Raw genomic sequence first — 26,506 nt, forward strand, 5'->3', positions numbered from 1 at the left:
CCCAGACCACAGCAGACCCCACCACAGACAGGAAGGATATGGAGATCAGGAAGCCGGAAAGAGCCCTTTACCATCAGGCTCTGCCGTCGCTCCCATCACTCCTCCTAATTACATTCGGGAAGTACTTGCCACTCCCTCCCCCCCTTGCAAGGCAGGAGTAAGCGTTCTCTCCCAAATAACTGTCTGGAGCTAGATCCGCCCCAATCCAGGCCAGAAGGCCAGGGTCCCGACCCTCTGGTTCAGACCCCGTGGTTCTCCATCCCCATCAGAAGGCTTCCCTTTCGGCTACAAACCGCTCCAGGTCACCTTCACTCCAGCAGGTTTTGCATAGCAACCGCAATCCCATCTCTATTTCGCCATAGATCAGGGACGGAAGCAAGCGCCACCTCCTGGAAACTGATAAGAATAGATACTACACTTGATCTTCGCCAAAAGGCCGAGAAGCAATTAGCAATAATCACGCCTCAGTTGAACCTCATTGGCTATGATACTGCCACTGCGCAAAGCTCTCGCCCTGCAATGTTATGGAGACGGGTGGTGGCCATCTTCCCCTCACTCATCTCCATACCCAGCAAGGGTGAAGATCCAATCGCCTCCGCCGCACCTGACGGCTCCGGTAAGCGGCGGAGAGCACCTGAGCACGGCGGGAGGGGGGCCCTCTCCCGCCCCCGATAAAAGTGATCTTGCGGCGAACCTGCTGCAGAGACCACTCTTTTTGGGAAGCAGAACGCTGGCCAAAGAAGAGGATACCGGGGTTATGGCAGCTGGCTGCTGCCATAACAATGATATTCCACTTCAAATTTAGGACGTATATCGGCGTGTTTCTTGCCCTTCATTAAGCTGTTTGATCACTTTGGTTCTCTAACAAACCTCTGGGGGCTTCTCAGAACAGCTGTATTTATACTGAGATTAAATTACACACAGATGAACTCTATTTACTAATTAGGTTGCTTATGAAGGCAATTGGTTCCACTTTAGTTAGGGGTATCAGCGTAAAGGAGGATGAATACAAATGCACACCAAACTTTTCATATATTTCTTTGTAAAAATTTTTGAAAACCATTTATCATTTTCCTTCCACTTCACTATTATGTGCCACTTTGTGTTGGTCTATCACATAAAATCCCCAAAAAATACATTTACATTTTTGGTTGTAGCATGACAAAATGTGCAAAATTTCAAGGGGAATGCATACTTTTTCAAGGCACTGTATGTAGGATGGGACACGGGGTGACCCTGTTGTAATTCCCTCTTAAGCCACTAGATGTCCCCAAAACAAGGAGTCAGGGATGACTCAGGAGTCAACAGAGTTAAAAGTAAATATTTATTATATTGCAGCTTACCCATTCTTAGATAAAATTTACTGTATTAGTTTTCCTTTTTAGATTTTCTTTCCTTTATTTTCATCTGGTGATCTAGCCAGTAAGTCTGTTGTTTTTTTCCCCCAAAGAACAAGCTCTCATACAAAAATGTATCAGTTAAGAGTGTTGAGGCAAACCATTTATTACTGACAGGGGTGCTTAAAATGATTAGCTTTAATTTATTCATGTAAAACTTTTATACCAAAACTAAAAAAAAGAAAAACTGTTGCTGTAACTGCTAGTGTAACTGCAGTGAGGGCTGAAGTTTGTCTTGAGTTTGTTATATCTAAATTTGCTAGTCCATCTAACATTTCCCTATCCCCAGATTAACAATGCTGCAGTCTGATGTGCCCTCTGTGCTCCTTCATCCAGCATGGGGGCAATACAGAAAGTGTGTTACTGGGCAGATCAACAGGTGAAAACAGGAAATAAAGCCTAAAAAGAAAAGAAATGCAGCCACCACATCTAAGGATTAGTAAACTGCTAAATATTACATTTTTTGGTTTTATTACCAATTTAAGTGCCATGCTTGGAGAGGGGCACCCTAAGTAAGGGTATATAAGGAAGACAGAGAACTCTCCTGGGTTAGTTGTCACATGGAAAGGGATTATTTGTTATCTTTCTGGGTTGACCAGACCAGTTCAACATGTACTCATTTGGTCCTCTTATTCGTTTCATAGCGGGGAAGTCTGGAGCAATGGTAGGAGTTTTGTTATGGGATGTTGGACTCTGGCACTGCCTTCCTGTGAGTAGCCGGCCTCTCGTCTCTCCAGTCCTGATCGATCTCTCTGAACTACGTCTGTAACTTAAGCTCAGTGCCACCACCTTTTGAAGGATAGGTGAAGTATATGAATATTTATGCTTCTATAGATTCAGTATACTACTAAAGGCATTCATGGTGTGGACTTCTCCTAACCTCCATATGCCTGGGAATTAAACTTGTGCCCAAAGAGAAGAGTGGACTCCATTGATGTAAGGTCTGAAGCAGTTGTGCAGAGGACTGTCAACAGGTTAAGCCGGGATGTAGGATCGTTCCCCTATGGGGCCCTGTGCCCATGGTACACTGTCAAGACAAAGTTACAGGAACAGGTTAAACAGGACACATACTACTACACTATATACAGTAGCTATATATACTGTATGTGTATATACATTTATACACTATATTGTCAAAAGTATTAGGACACCTGCCTTTACATGCATATGAACTTTAATGGCATCCCAGTCTTAGTCCGTAGGGTTCAGTATTGAGTTGGCCCTCCCTTTGCAGCTATAACAGCTTCAACTCTTCTGGGAAGGCTGTCCACAAGGTTTAGGAGTGTGTCTATGGGAATGTTTGACCATTCTTCCAGAAGCACATTTGTGAGGTCAGGCACTGATGTGGATTCATCCCAAAGGTGTTCTATCGGGTTAAGGTCAGGACTCTGTGCAGGCCAGTCACATTCCCCCACCCCAAACTCGCTCATCCATGTCTTTATGGACCTTGCTTTGTGCACTGGTGAGCAGTCATGCTGGAACAGGAAGGGGCCATCCCCAAACTGTTCCCACAAAGTTGGGAGTATGAAATTGTCCAAAATGTCTTGGTATGCTGACGCCTTAAGAGTTCCCTTCACTGGAACTAAGGGGCCAAGCCCAACCCATGAAAAATAACCCCACACCATAATCCCCGCACCATAATCTCCCCTCCATCAAATGATTTGGACCAGAGCACAAAGCAAGGTATATGAAGACACGGATGAGCGAGTTTGGGGTAGAGGAACTTGACTGGCCTGCACAGAGTCCTGACCTCAACCCAATAAAACACCTTTGGGATGAATTAGTGTGGAAACTGTGAGCCAGGCCTTCTCGTCCAACATCAGTGCCTGACCTCACAAATGCGCTTTTGGAAGAATTCCCATAGACACACTCCTAAACCTTGTGGACAGCCTTCCCAGAAGAGTTGAAGCTGTTATAGCTGCAAAGGATGGGCCAACTCAATATTGAACCCTATGGACTAAGACTGGGATGCCATTAAAGTTCAGGTGCTTGTAAAGACAGGTGTCCCAATACTTTTGGTGATTATATATATATATATATATATATATATATATATATATATATATATAATCTTGTACACATATTAAATCAGTTCCGACCTTCCTGGGAAAATGACAAACCCTCATTGTTGGTGTTGGTGCAGTTGTGACACCTGTTATTTTACGGAGTGTTATGTTCATCAGGGAGCTGCCCAGCTGTCCCAATGTTCACGCCATTGTTGCTCCGTTGAACGTCAAGAAAAGAAGCAGATAAATACAAGTATTACCATCTGCTCACAGTCACACTGCTTGGCTGACGGAGGTGCTGAAGGGTAAACACACATCTATAGACTCTCTGTGTGCATTCACACTAGCTGTTGCCTCCCAGTGAGCTGGAAATGTTCCGAATATTCATGAAAGCATTGTGATCTGTATTGCAATGAATTGTTCCTCCTGTACATACAAGAATCGTGTTTACAATTCACCTTCACTATGTGAGAAAATGCAAAAGAATGTTCTTTAAAACAATCATGTGGCTTGTTGTCTGTTGTTTTCGGAGCATGCAGCTAGCCAAAGATTTGTATAACAAAACAATGTTTGGTAAATGTGATCTTTTGTGTTAGTTGTCTCCGATGTCTCCTGACTGATTAGCAGTGGGATTAAAGGCTAACTCCGCCATTAAGACCATGTTACTTATTTAGGGTGTAACAAGGTGCCAAGCTGACCCACACCCCCTAATGTCCCCGTCCCCCCCCAGAGCAGTATGCAGGGGTTCTACTCCCCCACGGCTGTCAGATGTGAAATTGGTGTTCCACCCACACAGCTTCATCATCCATTCACAGAGATCTGTTAATGAATAAACTACAAGTCCCATCTGCCATCAGGGCATACGGACTTGAAGTTCTCAATGGAGCACAATTGTATAGATCACTGCACTAGTGATCTTTTGCTGGCTTATTTGCAAAAAAACATGAAATGCTATTTTTCTGCAAATATAGTATACATATGTACATTTATGATTTTTTTGTAAAAGGTGGAATTAGCATTTAAGCTAGCCATATACAGCTCAGTCGATCACCGCATTTACTGTAAACTATTAATACAGTAAAACCTTGGATTGCAAACATAATTCATTCCAGAAACATGCTTCTAATCCAAAGCAGTCGTATATCAAAGCAAATTTCCTCATAAGAAATAATGGAAACTCAAATGATTAGTTCCACAACCATTTATTCATAAGTCCTTTGGTTTATAATCCATACATAAAGATTATAGAAATGTGACCAAGTTGTGTAACCATAAAATGTCCATCCACAAATGGAAGCCTCCACAAGGCGATTAGAGGCAAAATCCAGCAAGAACTACAGAGTATAAAAGTTGAGAGGCACCTCCAAGTGCAGCAATATGTTGCTAAATGTTGTACCTTCATTAAATGTATCCATATTGCTACACTTAGAGGCGTCTCTCTTCTCTTTTATACTCACTAGTTGTGACTTGTATATCAAGACATCGCTTGAATATCAAGCGATGTTGAATATTAGTCAAAATTTATTAAAAAATGTTGCTCGTCTTGCACTGGAGCACGGGAGTGCGGAGACTCTCAAAGCAGGGACAAAGCAGCGGTCACAAGGTTTCTCAGGAGGAGAATGGATTTGAGCGGCAAGAATTTTGTCACCCAAAGGTGAAGTGAGACTGGTACGAACCATAGCCAGAATACGATCGGGAGGTATGACAGGAACAGGAACGACTCCAACTTGGAAGCGGAGAAAACTGTTGCGACAAAGCATCAGCCCTTACATTCTTAGTACCAGGTAAGAATGAGACTACGTAGTTGAAGCTTGACAAGAAAAAAGCCCATTGTGCCCTTCTGGGAGAGAGGCATTTAGCCTCAGGCAAGAATGTTAGATTCTTATGGTCAGTCAAAATAAGAACCAGCACAGTGGTACCTTCGAGGAGATACCTCCACTCCGTATGGGCTAAAATGATCTGTAACAACTCTCTGTCCCCAATCTCATAATTGAATTCCACAGGAGACAATTTCTTGGAAAAGTAGCCACAAGGATGCATACCGCTCTCAGAGGTAGGACGTTGAGACAGTAGGGCACCAACTCCAGATTCGGATGCATCAACCTCAAGGATGATGGCACCGTATGATCAGGATGTACCAACACAGGAACAGAAACAAAGGCAGCCTTGAGACTCTCAAAGGCAATAATGGAATCCAGAGACCAATTCTGGACCACTTTCTGGTCATGTCAGTCAGGGGTTAGACCAAAGACGAGAAATTACGAATAAATCTCTGATAATAATTGGCAAAGCCGAGAAAACGTTGCAATGGATGTAAACCCATGGGTTGGGGCCACTGTAGAACTGTCAAAAGTTTCTCTGGGTCCATCGAAAAACCAGCAGTGGAAATTACATAACCCAGGAATTTAACCTGTTCACGATGAAACTCGCACTTCTCCAATTTACAATACAGGTTATTATCTCTCAGCCTCTGAAGCACACAGCAGACATCTGTGTGGTGGCTCTCTAGGGACTTGGAAAATATGAGGATATTATCGGGATAAACCACCACACATAGCTGCAACAAATCTCAGAGGACATCGTTGATAAATTCCTGGAAAACTGCGGGGGCGTTGCAAAGACCAAACGGCATTACAAGGTGTTCGTAATGGCCTGTTCTGGTATTAAACACAGTTTTCCATTTGTCGCCCTCCTTGATCCTCACAAGATTGTATGCCCCTCTCAGATCAAGCTTCGTGAAAACCGTTGCTCCCTTGAGGCGGTCAGATAACTCCATAATCAACGGAATCGGATAAGCATTTTTAATCATGAAGCAATTGAGACCCCTATAATCAATACAAGGTCTCAGTTCACCACTCTTCTTTTTCACAAAGAAGAAACCAGCACCAGCAGGGGACGAGGCTTTACGGATGAGTCCTCAAGAGGGTGCGTTGGCAACATACTCCTCCGTGGCTTTGACCTCCAAGACAGACAAAGGGTAAACCTGGCCACGAGGGGGTATGGCACCAGGTTGAAGGTCAATTGCGCAATCATACGACCGGTGTGGAGGCAAACTACCTGCTTGACCTTTGAAATGACATCGCTAAATTTGCGGTACTCCTCCGGCAGGGAGGAGAGGGAAGAGGTGCACAAGACCTTAGCCACTTTCTGAAAACATGTTTTCCTGCATTGTGGCGACCAGGAAAGAACCTCGGCACAAAGCCAATCAAAAGAGGGGTTGTGCCACTGTGACCAAGGATAACCAATAACCACTGAGAAATGAGGTGAGGGAATAACTTGGAATTGGATTATCTCATAGTGAAGAGCCCCTACAGCCATGGTCAACGGAGCAGTCTCATGAGTCACACGGTCAGGTTGTAGAGGTCTCCCATCAGTAGCCTCAGTGGCAAGTGGAGTGGCATGAAGCTGCAGCAGAATCGAGTGCTTAGACACAAAGGCACCATCTATGAACAGATCTGCAGCCCAAGAGTCAATTAGAGCCTGTATCTCGATGGAAGACTCAGACCAACAAAGGGTAACCGTAACCCGGGGCTTATCCTTCTGGATAACTGGGATGTAACAGCACCACCTAAGGTCTGTCCCCTACAGGACCTCAGGTGCAACGTTTTCCCGGATGGGTAGGACTAACTTCAGGAAGTGACCTGCCTGGCCACAATAAAGACACAATCTCCCCCTCCTCCTAAAGGACCTCTCCTCCGCAGACAGAGAGACATGTGAAGCCCAACTGCATGGGTTCTACTTCACTGGCAGACTCAGTACCAGGAGGCATGGGAGGTGAGGGAGGCAAGGGTGGGACTGCAGAGCTCGGAGCCAATCGTACAGGAGGCTTCTGCAAACGGTCCTTAAAGGAAGGTCTCTGTCAGAAACCATGAACCAGACCGAGACAGAAGTACAGTAAGATCACACTTGTTTATTAATAAAAATAAGGTAAATAGAGTAAGCATAGTCAAAGCATAGCCAGAGTCCAGTAACCGGATTGGGTATTCAGCCAAGCCAGAGTTCAGTAACCAGATCGGGTAATCAGCCAAGCCAGAGTTCAGTAACCAGATCGGGTAATCAGAATCGAGTGCTTAGACACAGAAGTCAGGGATCCAAGTAGAGGAACAGCAAGCAGGATAAGGAGCCAGAAGGGATGTCAGCAAGCCAGTCTTTAAACAGGAACACAGGAGATGGTTTCTAGTGATATGACCAAGGCGAAGGCAGGAATGAAGTGAGCTGGACGTCTTTAAGTAGGCAGGACTGACGAGCAGATCCACAACAGCTGGTTAACTGTGGAGAGAGAAGAGAGCTGGCAATTAGCCGACAGCTGAGCGGAAAGCTCAGAGAAGGAAGGGCTGAGCCAGCCCTGACAGTCTCTCTCAGAGACTGGAGTCAATGAGAATGGTAAACGTGATCAACTTTTCCAGCTCAGTGGGTATGTCTCCGGCTGCTATCTCATCTTTGATGGTATCCGAGAGACCATGAGAAAAAGCAGCCACGAGGACCTAATTGTTCCAAGCAATCTCTGCCGCCAGAGTGCGAAATTCAATGGCATAATCGGCAACAGTTCTCGTACTCTGTTTGATGGACACGAGGCTCTTGGCAGCAGAAGTAGAGAGTGCGGGAACGTCAAATACCCTTTTCAAGAAAGCCACAAACTCTGGGTAACTCAGGACGACAGGGTTTTTGCGTCTCCCATAAAGGGTGGGTCCAGGCCAAAGCTCTCTCAGTAAGCAAAGAAATCATGAAGCCTACTTTGCTTCTCAGTCTGGAGAAAGAACCTGCATGAAAGCCACTGTTAAGTTGTCATGGATCCATACGTGGTGGTAGAAGCCGATCCACTGGAGGAAGAGAACAGGATAGAACTGTTTCCGAAGATAGTACCCACTAGGGCCCTACTGAGAAGTGGGGGCTGAATTCCCGTCAGTGTGAGGAATGTCACCAGCCATCCAATCAGCCTGAAGCCTCGTATGGTGATTGGGAAAGTAAGTGCTGCCACCCCAGTGACAGGGGACGACTTAACCCAGAAGGAGAGTGGAAGTGAGACCACCATCCAGTGCCCAAATATGTCTCCCAGACGGGAAAAAAGAATCGAAGCTCAATTAGCTCGATGGGAGAAAATGTTCCCCAAGAATGACTTTGATGTGGGTTGTGCCAGGAGTGCCCAACACCGAACTCGGCTAAGCGAAGATAAGCCTTTTCTGGAGAAGCCAGATGAACCCCTCTGTGTGACCTAGAGGAACTTTGAGAGCAGTTGGCTGAACTGAAGAGGTCAAGGGTCATTATGGAATCCAGGAGCCCTTATGCCACTCCTATTGGGGTCGTGAGAAAGAAAAATGGGTCCCTTCGGATGTGTATTGACTACCAAACTTTGAATCGGAGGACTATTCCAGATCAATACATGACCTCTCGCATAGAGGAGGCCCTGCAATGCTTATCAGGAGCCAAATGATTCAGTGTCCTGGATCTGAAGAGTGTATATTATCAGATACCCATGCATCTGGAGGACCGCAAGAAGACGGCATTTATCTGTCTTCTAGGATTCTTTTAATTAGACCGAATGCCACAGGGGCTAACAGGGGCGCCTGACACCTTTCAGAGACTGATGGAGAACACCGTGGGAGACATGAACTTGATAGAAGTGCTGGTGTATCTGGATGATATCATCGTCTTTGGCAAAACATTGGAGGAGCACGAAGCTTGATTGGAGAAAGTTTTCCAACGATTACACACCGAAGGGCTGAAGTCGTCGTTAGAGAAGTGTCAATTCTAACAGACTTTAGTCACCTATCTTGGACATGTGGTCTCAGCCGAGGGAGTAGCTACCGACCCTCAGAAGTTGGAGGCTGTTACCTCCTGGCCCCACCCCAGCACCGTCACTGAGTTGAGGTCGATTTTGGGTTTCTGCTTTTACTATAGAAGATTTGTGAAGAACTTTTCACAGATTGCCAAACGTCTGAATGAGTTATTGCAGAAGCAGATGGGTGATGACCTGCAGAAGGTCCACATTGGAGGCCCAAGGAAGCCACGTGAATCTATTCAAGAGCAATGGACAGTGAAGTGTGAAAGACCCTTTGAACGTTTGAAAGGGAGCCTTATTGAAGCGCCTGTGTTGGCCTATGCTGATTCCTCTAAACCTTGTGTTGTATCAAAAATCGGAAGGAGAACTCCACCCGGTGGCCTATGTGAGTCGCAGTCTCACTCCCTCTGAGAATTATCCAGTACACATATTGGAGTTCCTGGCCCTCAAGTGGGTTGTGGTGGACAAGGTACAAGATTATCTGTATGGGGCCACGTTTGTGGTGAAGACGGATAATAACCCGTTGACTTACTTGCTGTCCATTGCCAAACTGGATGCCACTGGACATCGGTGGTTGGCCGCTCTGTCTGAGTTCCAGTTCAGTTTGAAATATCGGCCAGGAGTGGGAAATCGAGATGCTGATGCTCTTTCCCCGAAGACCCTACGCCACAGATACTGCCCAGAAAAGCTGGGTCCATTTGTCCTTGGAGGGAGTACTGGCTGTATGTCAAGGAGTAGAGAACAGGCATAAAGGGGTGACAGGGGCCGAAGCTGTGGGAGTCACCCCTGCTGGAGTGCCAAGATATTACTGTGACTTGACACAAGTGCGCAGTCAAGAATTGCCTCAATTAACCAGAGAGGGCATGCAGAGTCACCAACGTGAAGACCCCTTGGGTAGCCTTATAAAGAAATCTTTGTCAGCTCGGTATCCGTAGATGCTGTTAAGTACCGTATTTATCAGCGTATAACACGTTCCGGCGTACAACACGCACCCCAAGTTTAGGAGGAAATTTTAAGGAAAAAACTTTTAGGAGGGAAGTTTAAGGAAAAAAACTTACATTTAAATGCCCATCAATGCAGCCTTATAAGTGTCCATCTGCAGCCTTGTCAGTGTCAGTGTAGCATTGTCAGTGTCCAGCTGTAGCCTTGTCCATCATTGCAGCCTTATCAGTGTCCATCATTGCAGCCTTGTCAGTGTACATCATTGCAGCCTTGTCAGTGTACATCATTGCATCCTTGTCAGTGTACATCATTGCAGCCTTGCCCCTGTGTCATTTACTTGTCAGTACACTGAACTCCCGTTTAAAAATGGCGCTGCCGTTCTCGGCGGCTCTCGGCCGTTCTCGGCAGCTTTTGGCCGCTCTCAGCCTTTCTCGGCGGCTCTCAGCCGCTCTCAGCAGCTTTCGGACGTTCTCGGCGGCTTTCGGACGCTCTCGCCCATTCTTGGCGGCTTTCAGCCGCGCATGTGGGACTGCGAGAGCCGCAGAGAGCGTCCGAAAGCTGCCGAGAACGGCCAAAAGCGGCTGAGAGCCGCCGAGAGGCTCACAATTTGCGGGGGATCGGCGTATAACACGCACCCACGATTTTCCCCTGATTTTAAGGAGAAAAAAGTAAAGATCACTGTGTAGATATTTGAGTCCACATCACTCACAAGTGTGAATATCAATCGTGAGAGAAAACAAATTAATAAAAAAGTCCAAAAAGTAACATGATAAAAAGTGTAGGCCACAAAACCCGAAACAGGAAAATGCAACCATATCAACGGGCCAAAACATCAATGGAATGTAGAAGATATAAACCAAACTTTCATGTAGAGGACAGAGGCTCGGTACCACGTAGCATGTGTAAGATAATGAAAAGAACTTGCATAGCGTGATACCGTTTAAAAGCGTTTAATAAAAAGCATTACAAATGAACACTCACATTTAGATGGTTGAAAATGGGCGTATCGTACATAGATACAGATGAAAAGAGTGATGCATGTAGGTAGGTCCACCCAACGCGTTTCAACTAACAAGCCTTCATCTGGTTATACATTCCATTGATGTTTAACACATCGTCATCTAGTCATACATTCCATTGATGTTTTGGCCCGTTGATATGGATTGATCGTTCTGGATCCAGGACCAGCTGTACCCATCGGGTTTACTGATTAACAAGCCTGTTTGACTTGGGCGGTATAAGCCTTCTCAAGTCAACAAATTCCAGTAAGCCTCCCCCTATCAATGGTGGTGGTTTTTCTGGCTATCCCTCTAACTCAAAGGGTCACATCGGTGGTTGCATTTTCCTGTTTCGAGTTTTGTGGCCTACACTTTTTATTATGTTACTTTTTGGACTTTTTTATTAATTTGTTTTCTCTCACGATTGATATTCACACTTGTGAGTGATGTGGACTCAAATATCTACACAGTGATCTTCACTTTCTTAAGGTGGAAGGAATTGCATCATTTTGAACTACTGTTTATTTAGTTGTGTAAATCCAGTTTTCTTAGTAGTTTATTTCACAAAATTAGCACTGCACTTTCTCACACATGTATACTGGAAAGGCCCAGCTAAGGAATTAGGAGGTGTTCATCAATTGTTCCTTCCTGAGAAACACGGATAGACAGTGTTGACCACTCTCCATTAAGACCATGACCATTTAGATCCAGATAGGACCTTTAAGTTAGTCAGGGACCGATTTTATTGGCCGTCCATAAGGGCTGAAAAAAAGCTACTGTTGCTCTTGCATCAGATGTATTCAGAGAAAGACTTTACCAGGCAGGGCAGCCCCAATGAGTCATCTACAGAGTCAGGAACCAATGGAGTTGGTGCACATTGATTTCTTGTGCTTGGAACCTGACCTGAGTGGGCAGAGTAATGTCCTGGTTGTGACTGATCACTTTACTCGTTATGCTCAGGCTTTCCCTACTAGGGATCAACAAGCCAGTACTGTAGCGAAGACCCTAATGGAGAAGTTTTTCATGCTTATGGAATGCCTCAGCGTCTACACTCAAATCAAGGTTGGGATTTTGAGAGTAAGCTAATCCGAAGATTGTGTGAACTCTTGAGTATCAAAAAGTCCAGGACCACTCCTTGCCACCCTCAGGGAGAACCACAACCTGAGCGTTTCAACAGCACTTTGTTGAATATGTTAGGAACCCTTCCTTTGGAGAAGAAACAACATTGGGGAGACCACATTGCTGCAGTGGTTCATGCTTACAATAGCACAGCGAATGACTCTACTGGATACTCCCATTTTCGGTTGATGTTTGGCAGGGAAGCTCGCTTGCCAGTGGATTTGGCTTTTGGAACATCGTTAGATCACACATCCCAGGCCTCTTACTGAGGGTATGTCGACAGACCCTGAAAGAATTTAAAGACTGTATATGAAAAAGCTAGGGAAGCATCTACTGCCAGAGAACAAAGAAACAAGAAAAACTTTGACCTCAAAGTAATGCCGTGTACACATGACCGGACTTTTCGTCGTACTGAACTCCGAAGGACTTTTCGACAGAGTTACAACGGTGTTCCAACAAAGCGGACTTGCCTACACACGATCACACCAAAGTCCGATCGTTTCGAACATGATCACGTACGACCGGACTAGAATAAGGAAGTTCATAGCCAGTGGCCAATAGCTGCCCTTGCGTCCTTTCTTGTCCGTCGGACTAGCATACAGACGAACAGATTTTTCGATCGGACTCGAGTCTGTCGGAAAGATTTGAAACATGTTCTATTTCTAAAGTCCGACAGTTTTTTCGACAGAAAAGGTCCGATGAAGCCCACACATTCAGTAGAAAAGTCCGGTCGGGTGTACACGGCATAAGGGTTCAAGACCTGCAGCCTGGAGATCAGGTGTTGTTTCACAACCTGGGAGTGCCCGGGAAACACAATTTGGCTGATCAGTGGCGCTCCCAGCTCTATATTGTCTGCAAACGATTAGCTGGGCTTCTCATGTATCAAATCCGGCCAGACTGGCCCCCTCAAAACTGTGCATCGGAATCACTTGCTGCCTATATCTGAGGCTGTTCGAGTGCTTTAAATCTCTCGCCCCGAGGCTTATCAGACTCCTATACTGAGGCCTAGGGTTTATTGGGACCAGGAATCCATGCCTCCAGATGAGGAGAGTGATGAAGAGGAACTAACCTTGGATTGGCTATGGATTTCCCCCTTTGAAGACAATCCCACTCCTCCTCAGACCTCAGGGGGAAACAGTAAGAAAGCATATTCTGAAAGGAAGACCAGGGTTTCTCTACCGGAAGCTGAGGGGTTGGAGCTCCACCCTGCAAGAGGAAATGAGGAAGTTAAGATGGAACTCAGGGAGACATCTACTGTGGCGGAAACCCCTGAAAAATCAAAGTTAACATGGATGAACAGGCATAAATAAAATATATGCATAAAAATGTGTCACAAAATGGTATTATAATCCAGTTTCTCATTTAACCCATCAAGAGAAAGAGTGTCTAATGTGTATATCCAGTAGGTTTCTCATTGGCAGAGATGGGAAAAGCCATTTGCCTCGGGAAGACCTCTGGACATAGCTTCTATGATTTAAACCTGTGATGTGGGAAATGCCACCATGCTCCCCTCCACAGAAGGGTGACAATGTTTCTTCTTTATAAATACAGCAAGGTAAGTGAGCTTTGCCAACCTTGGCCTGAAATTGTGTTATTTGCAGAATCACCAGGAAAAGAAGCCTGATGGGAAGAAAACAACGGCAACCACCACATCTAAAGACTGGTAAACTGCAGTATAGGAAATTCATGTACCTGAGTTTATATACACTTTATTCAAAGCTGATTTTTTTCAGTTTTAGATGGTGTCTAGTGAGTTGAACCACAGTCTGGTTTCGAACCATGTATGGGCAGGCTGAATGTACCCAAGTTGATCGATCGATCCATATAGGAGAAGTCCATTCTGAGCTCATTCGGCTGGGCTTCTCCTATGGGTCACAGGAGTGCAATTCATATTCTGAAGTCCGCTCTCTGCTGACGTCACCAAGATCAGTCCGGGCACCGCGTCATCCCGACTCTGGAAGTTTGGATCCGCCAGGTGCCTGGACTGATGGCAGTCTCAGCCTCTCAGCAAGCCGCTGAGACGGCCACTCCCCACCCCTCCACAGCTCAGTGCTCCAATGAGCGTGGAGGAGCAGAGCAGGAGAGCTGCTGATTGACAGTCAGCTCGGGGAGCAGTGAGAACCGAGCCATCTGCGGTGTTCAGTGGCTCGGTTCTCAGTGAAGAGGCGCCGGGGGACAGATGCAGCATTATCTTGTAAAACAACCCATTAAGTTTAAAATAGAAATGAAAGGCAAAACATTTTTGTATAGATATAAAAAAAAAACATTATAAATACATTTTTTCCCTGTGATCACATTCCCTCTGTTCTCAGCTGCATATGAGCTGGGGGGAGGGGAAGCAGCAGTACACTGAGCTTGCCAGTAAATGGCTGTGCAGGGGGAGGGGGGGGCATGTCAGGACAAGTCTGATCATTGGAGGAGAGCAGGCTGAGTTCCCAACACAGCTAGAGAACTGACCATGATGTGCTCTCCTGCTTAGTGTGGTCAGTTTTTAAAAGATAAGCAAGGGGATTAGCAGGAACACCAGGGATTTCACACAAAGGAAGTGCTACAAAGAAAACAGGATACTTTTTCATACAAGTACATGGTACAGCAGGCACATATCAGGAATATGAAATGTTAGGGTAACAAACGCTTAAGGTAAAAAAAACCTTCTGCCTTTAGAACCACTTTAAGCTAGCCACACAGATACAGATTTCTCTTGCTCAGCCCACAGGCTACACAAAAGAAATCTAATGGATGCTTCCATCTGCATTAAAGTGATTGTAAAGTCTCGCTTAAAAAAACCAAAAAAAAAAAACCTTATACTTACCTCCTCTGTGTAGTGGTTTTGCACAGGGCAGCCCGGATCCTCCTCTTCTCGGGTCCCTCTTTGCTGCTCCTGGCCCCTCCCTCCTATCGAGTGCCCCCACAGTCAGCAGCTCCCTATGGGAGTACTGGAACTGAGTCACTGCTCCATGTGTTCATTCAGACACGGAGCCCCGACCCAACCCCGCCCCATCTCTCCCCTGATTGGCCGACTGACTTTGATTGACAGCTGCTGGAGCCAATGGTGCCGCTGCTGTGTCTCAGCCAATCATGAGGAGTGTCCTGGACGGCTTAGACATTTGTGGACATCGCTGGAGAGAGATGGAGCTCAGGTAAGTAATTAGAGGGGTGCTGGGGTGGCTGCTACACACAAAAGGTTTTTTCTTAATGCACAGAATGCATTAAGATAAAAAAACCTTCTGCCTTTACAGCTCCTTTAAGCAGTGTGAATGAAGGAACCTCCCCTGGCAGTGGGATCTGTGGCTGCTGAATACCTGTACAGTGACTGGATCTGGTTGGTTGCAGTCACTGCTGGGCCAACCATTTCCACCCAGTTCCGTGGACAAGTCCACTGAAAGGTCAAACTTTGTTGAGCCAAGTGGTACTGACAGGTCCACCCACGTCTCGAAATTTAGCCTATTCAGCAGGAGGAGGCCGAAGCATGAGCCACGTGTGGCCAGACTGTTGTCACTAAAACAAGTGTGCCCTTTTGTTCTGGTGACAACTTTAAGGGCCTGTTACATCACGTGTTACCATGTATTGTGTTAAGGCAGCCTATTGAAATGAATAGGTTTTTAACGCACCCCAGTGTGTCTGAAATTGGATATGACCCTTTTTTTAAATGCAATGCATGGCAACAATACCACAGGTGCGTTGCTTTAGTACATTGGAGTACTGTTTAAAATGAATGGCATCCCAGTGCGTGTTACATACGTTACTGCGAATTGCGATAATCCCACAAAGTGGTAATGTAAGTGGGTCCTAAAATGTTGGATTTCCAATTCTTTTTGTCTTGGTAACAATGGTCACCTAGTGAATACAAAGGGTAATCCTACCTATGAGGGGCACAGACAGCAAAAACTTTACAGATCTTCTAATCCTTCCCTATCTGAGAACAGATTTATTTGACTTATTCTTGGATACGTCTTTATTATTTCCAGCCTAAGGCTTCAGTGTGCTGAATGTAATCTGTATTATTGCATGAACTATGTGAATCCACCAGCAGAGAGAGTCAGAGACACATTGCCTTTCATTTCATAGAATAAATACAGTAGGACGCTGAGTGGAGGTGACTCACTTGTTCCAGATCCGATCAGAAAGTGTTTTCTTATACTGACACAGAGACAAAGAATTGTCATTGCTTCAAGCTACAGCAATAAAAGACAGGAAGCATATTATATACTAATTCTTATACAGACCAAAGTGAGGGATATTTTACAAAATGACATTCAGGGAAACAGAACCATATAGCAGTAGCACATGTGGCATGGGGGGATTTCTCCGACGAACATAATCATGGGTATAGGGGTGGACTGTACTGATGGATGGGGCCTAAAAATTAAAAAAAAATGTCTTTTGAGCAGCTGTAGGGAAGAAATGAAAGGCAAGCAGCTAAGCATGTAGCAAGTGCTTCTACTTTTGACCATCTGGGCAGCTCTATAAATGACCGTTTGCTAGTAAAAAAAAAAGATGTAACATTAAATTCAGTCCATGGGTGCTTGTCGTCTACGGAAAGCGATGCAGTGGTGGATAATGGGGTACTACCCACTGATAATGGGGTACTTTGATGCAGTGAGTGGGCTTAGCACTATATGACCATATAGTATGATCAAATCCCCATATTTTTTTATTATGTTCAGGTGTTAAATAGCCTCACAGGATTTAAAATGTAATTTTTGTATGTGTGCGCGGTAATCTATTTTGTGCTGTGGTGGATAGAACTGGAGAGCGAAACGTGAGCTGTGGTAGGAAACAAAGACTGAATGGGCACCTGTTGGTGGCTTGTAGTCCTTGAGGGAGACAGGCTGAGGACAAGGGGCATCATGGCAAAAAGGCATACACATACATAACAATGAGTGCCAAGGGATGGCAGTCTGCATCTGTGCACAAAGACCTTTACGGTTTGTGTCTGCCATAACACAGAAGCACAGGTAGTTCACACGTAGACTCCTTTCACACTGGGGTGTTTTTCAGGCACTTTTGGGCTAAAAATATCGCCTGTAAAGCGCCTGAAAAACGCCTCCCCTGCAGCCCCAATGTGAGGAACCCGAGTGCTTTCACACTGGTGCGATGCGCTTGCAGGTCATTAGAAAAAGTCCTGCAAGCAGCATCTTTCAGGCGGTGGAGGAGCGGTGTATACACTGCCCCTGCCATTGGAATCAATGGGCACCGCTGCCGAAGCGCTTCGGCACTATTAACCCTTTATTTGGCCACTAGTGGGGGGTTAAGAGTGCCTCGCTAGCGGCCGAAAAGCGCCTTTTTGTAGTGTAGCAGGAACTTTACTATGAGTGACAGGCATGCCATTTAAATGCTGGCCAAATTAGTCACAGAAAATGTCCATTCATGGGACAGGATTGAATTCTTTTGCACACTTGTCTGGCTGTGTATAAAGAGTGAACATTTGTACTAGGCAACAACTCTTAGATGAATTATGAAGGATCAGGCATGTAGTGCTACCCCCCATAAGGGCCGTTGGATTTTTGGGTTCTCCTTCACGTGCACAGCCAGTCAACAGGAATTTTCCACCATTCACTTGGTAGTCAAAAACCAGGCCAGGGTGCTTTAGTTTTGTTTTTGGTTTATTAGGGGATGCACTTGGATAAGGATGGGAAGGTAATGGATGCCCAGAAGTGTAGTTTGCAACTTGGGGACTGTAAACTGTCTCTGGCTACCAAAAAAATTGCAAGGCTGTCCTACCGTAGGAAAAAAATGGATCAGCTCAACTGGTAAAGAAAGATCTCCAATTACTGGATACAGGGGCTCAAGGCACCTAGCTGCTTTTTAGGTTCCCCAAGCAAGAGGTGTTGGATAGCTGTACCGGCTTTAATGGCTCTAAGCTATCCCTTGTTAGAAAGCTAGTTTGGTATTGCACCTGGCTGCTTCTCCTCTATAGGCTCTGTTAGTGGTTGAAGCTACTCACTCAGTCCTCTAGACCAATGTTTCTCAACTCCAGTCCTCAAGTACCCCCAACAGGTCATGTTTTCAGGATTTCCCTCAGATGAAACGGCTGTTGTAATTACTAAGGTAGTGAAACTAATCAGATCACCTGTGCAAAATAATGGAAAGCCTTAAAACATGACCTGTTGGGGGTACTTGAGGACTGAAGTTGAGAAACATTGCTCTAGGCGAATCCTGTGGCACATGTGACTGCTGAACAGGCTTTCTGCTGGACAGGACCCAATGGCTCCCAGGATGGCTCAGTTAAGTCTAGCTGAAGCTGGAAGGGTATGAGTCTTCTCCTGCTGTATTCTCTCTCTCTTCCTTTGGCTCCTTCCATCCCCCAGCACAGGGGTCCCCTCCAGGCAACCGGGCCCTGGACCCACATGGCCAGGCTCCAGAATATTTATGGGCTATCCCTCTACCTTCTGGGCTTTCCTCAACCAGGGATTGGAGGAGACTTCATAAATATTCAGGCCTCATCTCTGCTCCTCTGCCATCTAAGTTCAAGGACTCTCCAACAGTTCTAGAAGCCAGGGGGAGGTGACAGAGACTCAGCATTTGGAGCTCTGCCAACTAACTCTACAGAGGAGCCCAACTAAATTTTCCTATACTGAACACTCAGAGAGTGCTACGGGTAGATTGAGAACTTTACTCAGTCCTGTTTCCGTCTCTGTTAATAGAGCAGAAATACTCAAAAAATGGAGATTCCTCCAGCATACACTAAACCATGGACGTTCATGTCAAATGTGAAAAAGGTCAAAGGGATGTATTGTCTGTAGGTGTAAGCGTTCAGATTTGAAAGGTCGGCTCTCACCATAAAAAGCTTCTGTTACATTGCATAATCAGTCCTGTGTTTATTCACTTAGCGTTAGTAACATCCCATAGTAGATATCACCATGACAATTTGTTGTGACCACAAGAGTGCTAAGCAGTAGAAGCTATTCTGGTCAGTGAACACACTGGGATGTCTAAACAAATTTACTTGGTAAAGATGTGTCACTGCTGACTAATGCTGGGACATGTCAGGGCATACAACCAGCCAACATTTTGTACTAGTTTATTTTTGATCTTGCTAACTGTAAGTCACATCATCTTGCATGGAGCCTCCTGAAATAACCTGATTATATAGGAAACACACATAATGCACATTTGAGGGATGAAACTTATACTTAACTATAACTAAAGCTGGCTATAAGTGCCAGTTCACACATATGCAGTGTTATGCAGCGTACACATGAGCAGACTTTTCTATCGGACTGGTCCGACATACCGAGTCCGGCGGACAATCCGATCGTATCTGGGCTTCATCGGACCTTCAGCGGACTTTTCCAGTCGAAAATCTGACGGACTTTAGATTTGAAACATACTTCAAATCTTTCCGACAGACTCGAGTCCGGTCGAAAAATCCACTCGTCTGTATGCTAGTCCGACGGATGAAAAATCGACGCTAGGTCAGCTATTGGCTACTGGCTATCAACTTCCTTATTTTAGTCCGGTCGTTCGTCATCACATACGAATCCGTCGGACTTTGGTGTGATCATGTGTAGGCAAATCCGTTCGTTCAAAAGTCCGTCGGAAGTCCGTCAAAAGTCCGTCGAAAGCCTGTTGGAAAGTCCATCGGACCAGTCCGGTCGAAAGGTCCGCACGTGTGTACGCGGCATTAGAGATCGCATGTGATTCGCACCGCACTGCTGTGCAAATCACATGCAATGTCTGTGCAATGCAAATTCAGCCATACAGACTGTATAGCTGAATTTGCATCGCATTTGGACCAAAATCGCGCAGGGCCCTTTTTTTTTGTCCGCACCAAAATCTGATCGCATGGGTGTTTACACTAGTATGCTATGCTATAGTATACTAGGTCATTATGCCTTTGTCTTGCAGTTTTTTTTGCTTTTTTTTGTTTTGTTTTTGTTTATTTTTTAGTGGGTTTACAGCCACTTTAAAGCGGAGTTCTGCTAAAAAAAAAAAAATTAAAAGTCAGCAGCTACAAATACTGCAGCTGCTGACTTTTAATAATTGGACACTTACCTGTCCCAGGGTCCAACGATGTGGGGGAGCGAAGCCCCGCTCGTCTCCCCCTCCTCTCTGCGGCGCTGGCATTGTAAGTGTGGGCGCCTGGCTGTGCACCTACTGCGCATGTGTGAGCCGCGCCGTGACTGGCCGGGCAATCATCTGGGACCTGTGACGTGTCCCAGATGATTGCTGAGAGGGAGGGGGGAGAGGTGATCTCCCTTCCAGTGCTGTGGTGCACCGGGAGGAAGTGGGAGCTGGGACCCTCTGGGAAAAAAAAAAAATGACATGCCAGCAGCAGGACACTGGAGCGCGCCCGCACGTGTGTCCCGAGGGAGAGCGCTTCTCCGACAGGGCACTCGAGAAGAGGAGGAGCCAGGAGTGTCGCTGGTGAGAAGGATCGGGGCCACTCTGTGCAAAACCAACTGCATAGAGAAGGTAAGTATGACATGTTTGTTTTTAACCACTTCCCGCCCAGCCTATAGCAGAATGATGGCCAGGCGGTGGTTCAGTTATCCTAACTGGGCGTCATATGACGTCCTGCAGGATAACAGCCGCCGTGCGCCCGTGGGGGCGCGCATTGCGGCGCTCGGTGGTGCGGTGTGTCAGTCTGACACACCGCTACACTGATCTCGGTAAAGAGCCTCCGACGGAGGCTCTTTACCACGTGCTCAGCCGTGTCGAATCACGACTGATCACGATGTAAACAAGAAGAGCCCTTGATCGGCTTTTCCTCACTCGCGTCTGACAGACGCGAATAGAGGAGAGCCAATCTGCGGCTCTCCTGACCAGGGAGGTCTGTGCTGATTGTTACACTGGACCACCAGGGAGGCTGCCAGGACCACCAGGGAAGCACCTAACATGTGGATGGCCAGGTACATCCCCCATGGCCATCCACATGTGCAAATTAATGCCCGGCATATGCCAATCAGTGCCCACAGATGGGCACTGACTGGCACCTCTATGGCACAAATAAAATCAGTGATGCCCAGCAATGCCACCCATCAGTGTCATCAGTGCCACCCATCAGTGTCCATCAGTGCCCATCCGTGCCACCTATCAGTGCCACCCATAAGTACCCATCAGTGCCGCCTACGAGTGCCCATTAGTGTCACATACCAGTGCCACCTCTCAGTGCCCATCAGTGCCTATCATCAGTGCCACCTCATCAGTGCCCATCAGTGCCGCCTTATCAGTGCCTGTCAGTACAGCCATATCAGTGCCCATCATTGAAGAAGAAAATGTACTTATTTACAAAAATGTTTTAACAGAAACCAAGAAAAACTTTTTTTTTTTCAAAATTTTTGGTCTTTTTTTATTTGTTGCGCAAAAAATTAAAATCACAGAGGTGATCAATACCACCAAAATAAAGCTCAATTTGTGGGAACAAAATGATAAAAAATTTGTTTGGGTACAGTGTAGCATGATCGCGCAATTGTCATTCAAACTGCGACAGCGCTGAAAGCTGAAAATTGGCTTGGGCAGGAAGGTGTATAAGTGCCTGGTATTGAAGTGGTTAAAAAATAATAAAAAACTAACCGTTAGTTATCCTTTAAGAGTAAAGGATAAAGTTAGGTTCGTTTTAAGAACGTTAAAGCATATCTAATGTACAAAATATGATAGTATTGCAGCTTACAAGGCCTTGGATGTGGTGACAGCACTGTTCCTTTAATTTAACCTGGTAACCCTGCCATTACCTAACTTCCTATCCTAAGGTGACAACCATACTAACAGTCTAAAGGAATAGGGAGTGTATAAGGCTGCTTTCACACTGAAAGCGGCAGCCGTTAGCGTTAAAGCGCCGCTCGTTTTAGCTGCGCTTTAGTGCTGTTTAAGCAAAAAGAGGGTAAAAAGTCCCGTTTTGCATTGCTTTTCAGGCGCTTTGAAAGTTTGAAAGAGCTGCCTATTCATTCCAATGGGCAGGGCGTTTTGGGAGAGCTAAATACAGCGCTCCAAACCCGCCCCAAAGATGCTGCTTGCAGGACTTTTCTGAACCTCCCGCTAGCGCACCGCCCCAGTGTAAAAAGACACACTGCAATGAATGGGAGGCGGTTTTCAGGCGCTTAGTAGAGGCTATTTCTAGTGCTAAAGCGCCTGAAAACCACCCCAGTGTGAAGCTGGTCTTAGGATTACATAACACTATTAGGACTACACAACACCTCCTTTTCTTCTATATAGCAGGGGGAGGTGTTTTGTAGTCCACTGGGATAGCAGGGAACATTGCTAACCGATAACAGCCCGGAGGCAGAGAGTACGGTAAGTTATCAGCTCACAGGTTTTCTGGGTAGATGAACACAGCTACATTTTTTGCACTTGTTGAACAGATATAATAAATGCTTTCAGAAGTGAGCAAATATGTGATATGTATTGAATTTACTTGCTTTAACTGCTAGGTCAGTTTTAGGCCACATGCAAATGGCTGGCTACATGAGGTCACCGGGTTCCAGCGGCAAGAATCAGACGATTCTTGTGGCTGGAGTGACTGAGGCATATTTAAACTAATGGCAGGCTGACATTGGCTGCTGTTGTTCACATAGCCGCACACATAGCAGTCAGCTGCAATTATGGATTGATGGCCAAACCCGGATGCTGTCAGCTTGTGTTTTTTTTTACCTTGCTTTTTTAAAGGGGGGGGTCTAGCACATACATGAAAGTGGCAGGTCTGCTTTAAAAAGTAAACTGTTTTTTTTTTTTTTTTTTTCTTTTTATGTACTTCCTGGTAAAAAGTCATAGTACACCCTGAACTTGTAACTGTCATTGGTTGAGAAGTAAAGTATAAAGTAAAAGTACAGTTTATTATATTATACTAGAAACAAAGGTTTTATTGTTGACTTGGATGAGCATATGCTCTCTTTTAATCACCATACCATTGTACCAGGCAGGAAGAATAAAATCTTAAATTCTAGAAACATCATTTTGGTTGTGTATGTGCTAGAAATAAGGTAAGGTGACACTTTAATATGTTACGTATAAATGCCCTAATGTTTCCTCTATGCCCTCTGGAAACATGCAGACTGTAAGTGACTCAGCAAAACGTTCCCCTCCCAGTATTTCCAATAATAGCAGTAAAGGTAGAGCAAGAAAAACCAGTTCACTGTTTTATATATTTATATAATTTCACGAACACACATACAGTATCTCACAAAAGTGAGTACACCCCTCACATTTTTGTAAATATTTTATTATATCTTTTCATGTGACAACACTGAAGAAATGACACTTTTCTACAATGTAAAGTAGTGAGTGTACAGCTTGTATAACAGTGTAAATTTGCTGTCCCCTCAAAATAACTCAACACACAGCCATTAATGTCTAAACCGCTGGCAACAAAAGTGAGTACACCCCTAAATGAAAATGTCAAAATTGAGTCCAAAGTGTCAATATTTTGTGCGGTCACCATTATTTTCCAGCACTGCTTTAACCCTCTTGGGCATGGAGTTCACCAGAGCTTCACAGGTTGTCACTGGAGTCCTCTTCCACTCCTCCATGATGACATCACAGAGCTGGTGGATGTTAGAGACCTTGCGCTCCTCCACCTTCCATTTGAGGTGAGTGCACCCCTAAGTGAAAATGTCCAAATTGGGCCCAATTAGCCATTTTCCCTCCCCGGTGTCATAGGAACCCGTTAGTGCTACAAGGTCTCAGGTGTGAATGGGGAGCAGGTGTGTTAAATTTGGTGTTATCGCTCTCACTCTCTCATACTGGTCACTGGAAGTTCAGCATGGCACCTCATGGCAAAGAACTCTTTGAGGATCTGAAAAAAGAACTGCTGCTCTACATAAAGATAGCCTAGGCCAGTGATGACGAACCTTGGCACCCCAGATGTTTTGGAACTACATTTCCCATGATCCTCATGCACTCTGCAGTGTAGATGAGCATCATGGGAAATGTAGTTCCAAAACATCTGGGGTGCCAAGGTTCGCCTTCACTGGCCTAGGCTATAAGAAGATTGCCAAGACCCTGAAACTGAGCTGCAGCATGGTGGCCAAGACCATACAGCGGTTTAACAGGACAGGTACCACTCAGAACAGGCCTCGCCATGGTCGACCAAAGAAGTTGAGTGAACGTGCTCAGCGTCATATCCAGAGGTTGTCTTTGGGAAATAGATGTATAGTGCTGCCAGCATTGCTGCAGAGGTTGAAGGGGTGGGGAGTCAGCCTGTCAGTGCTTGGTCTGCATGGCTGGCATCACAGAAGGAAACCTCCTCTAAAGATGATGCACAAGGAGGCCCACAAACAGTTTGCTGAAGACAAGCAGACTAAGGACATGGATTACTGGAACCGTGTCCTGTGGTCTGATGAGACCAAGATAAACTTATTTGGTTCAAATGGTGTCAAGCGTGTGTGGCGGCAACCAGGTGAGGAGTACAAAGACAAGTGTGCCTTGCCTACAGTCAAGCATGGTGGTGGGAGTGTCAAGCATGGTGGTGGAGGTGTCAGTCTTACTACTGGGCATTAACTAGCTAACCAGGGTGGGATGATGCAGAAACAAAAAAAGATTATTTATGGCCTCTCGCTGAAGAGAACCATTTTGCCAAAATTAACATGCGGGCCTGGGAGAGGGAGTCAAATATATGCATTAGGTCCTGCAGGTGGGGGTATGGGCAGAGCATATCCAGTGGTAAGCTGACATGGAGCTGTCAGAAAAGAAAGTTCCACCCCAGGAACAACTCAATTCGACAAATCCTGACCTATTACAATCAGCTCTAAATCAGCATTTGGCCTTGAGTACCATGAAGAGTCAAATCTCGGCTGGCCTCCCATCGTTTGATCAATACCCTTAAATAGGGTGTCTCTCACGTGGCTCTTCCTGTTCAATCTCCTGTGAGTCCATAGGATCTAAATTTGGTGCTGTTGGATTTTCAAAGACTGCCCTTTAAACCTATCAGCGATATTCCCCTTATCACTCTCACTCACAAGGTTGCGGCCCTTGCCACCATTATCTCTTCAAGACATTTGTCTGAGCTGGCAGCATTATCCCGTCAAGAACTTTTTCTAGTCTTATTCAAGCATAAGATAGTATTGAGGTCTAAAGACTCCTTTCCTCCTATAGCCAAGCCAGGTACACACTACTTTTTTTTTTTTTGTTCAACCCAGCAGGCTGAATGAAAAAAAAAAACGGATAGCTTAGGAGGAGCCGCTGTACTAACTATGCAATGTTAATACAGCGATCTCCCCTGCTGAGAGCACTGATCGGATGCTGATTGGCAGACATTTTTTGATTATGCTCCTTCAACAAAAGCCGGCCAAACGTCTAGAGGCAGGTGTGAAAAAGTGTGTACATGGTGCAGTGGCCATAGTGCCAAAAACCCAGGGTGAGCTCCCCCACCGTGAGAATTCTGGCACCCCTGGACTGCCACTCCAGGGGCAAATACACCATGGGCTTCTTTCACAGCTCAGCCCTCGGCCAGACCAGTGCAGCCTCATCCCTACCAGGAAGGTGTCCGAACTTTGAAAGCTTAGGGAGAGCCTTGCCTACTACCGGGGACAAGCCTGGTGCACCAGGCCAGATTCAACCCGGGAGGAAAAAGGCCCTCCCACCACTCTCACTATTCCTTACCTAATTACATCAGAAGGGATACTCGCCAGCTCCCCACTCAACAAGAGGCACCGTCATTCTCCCTCCCGGAAACTGATAAGAACAGTTACTACACTTGATCTTAGCCAAAATGCCCAGGGACCTGATCAATTTGTCAATGGCTGCCAGCGCTGATCAGTGTGTTCTGGCAGTCAGTCGCCCTGTCAGAATATAAAGGTAAAGTGGGGGAGATCGCCGCACCAACATCGCTTGTGTTAGTAAGGTGATCTGTCAGTTTTATTTTTCTTTCAGCCCACTGGGTTGAACAAAAAAAAAAGCGTACAGTGCATACTCGGCTTAAGGGGGCACCCAGAGGAGGAAGGAGCAGATAGGGGACTGCAAAACAGGAGGGGAGCGACCGCTCTGTGCAATACTGTTGCACAGAGCAGATAAGTATAATCTATTTTTTATTTTAATGTACAAAAAAATTACCTTAAGTATCACTTTGAATAAAAGCACTTCCAAATGTTTTTTTTTTAATTATTAGAAAACTGTGAAAAAAGGAACAATCAATCGATTTTTTGTTACCCAAGTTTCAGCTTTGAGGAATGTAAAAAGAAAAATATTTCAATAATAAGTTGCAAACAAAACCCAGTAATCTGCTTACCAAAATGTCTCAGTGCCTGGAATCTTCATTGGACTAGTCACAGGGGTTTGGCTGTTTGCCTATTCTCTCCTCACATGACAGTCTCCCTAATCTTGTAAACT

The 26,506-nt window shown here is 45.6% G+C and overlaps 1 long non-coding RNA gene and 1 pseudogene across 1 annotated transcript; both read right to left on the bottom strand.

Moving 5' to 3' along the window:
- Window positions 1-443: 443 nt before the first annotated feature.
- On the bottom strand, window positions 444-508 carry LOC141130197 (U4 spliceosomal RNA; annotated as a pseudogene).
- Window positions 509-1,020: 512 nt separating this feature from the next.
- On the bottom strand, window positions 1,021-26,506 carry LOC141130074 (uncharacterized). The gene is made up of 3 exons (XR_012241977.1): window positions 26,406-26,506; window positions 13,311-13,447; window positions 1,021-2,424 (listed from the first exon to the last, which is right to left on the bottom strand). It is a non-coding gene; the product is annotated as an uncharacterized lncRNA (long non-coding RNA).

Source organism: Aquarana catesbeiana, linkage group LG02, assembly GCF_042186555.1.
Source record: "Aquarana catesbeiana isolate 2022-GZ linkage group LG02, ASM4218655v1, whole genome shotgun sequence".
In the NCBI taxonomy this organism is placed as follows: Eukaryota; Metazoa; Chordata; class Amphibia; order Anura; family Ranidae; genus Aquarana; species Aquarana catesbeiana.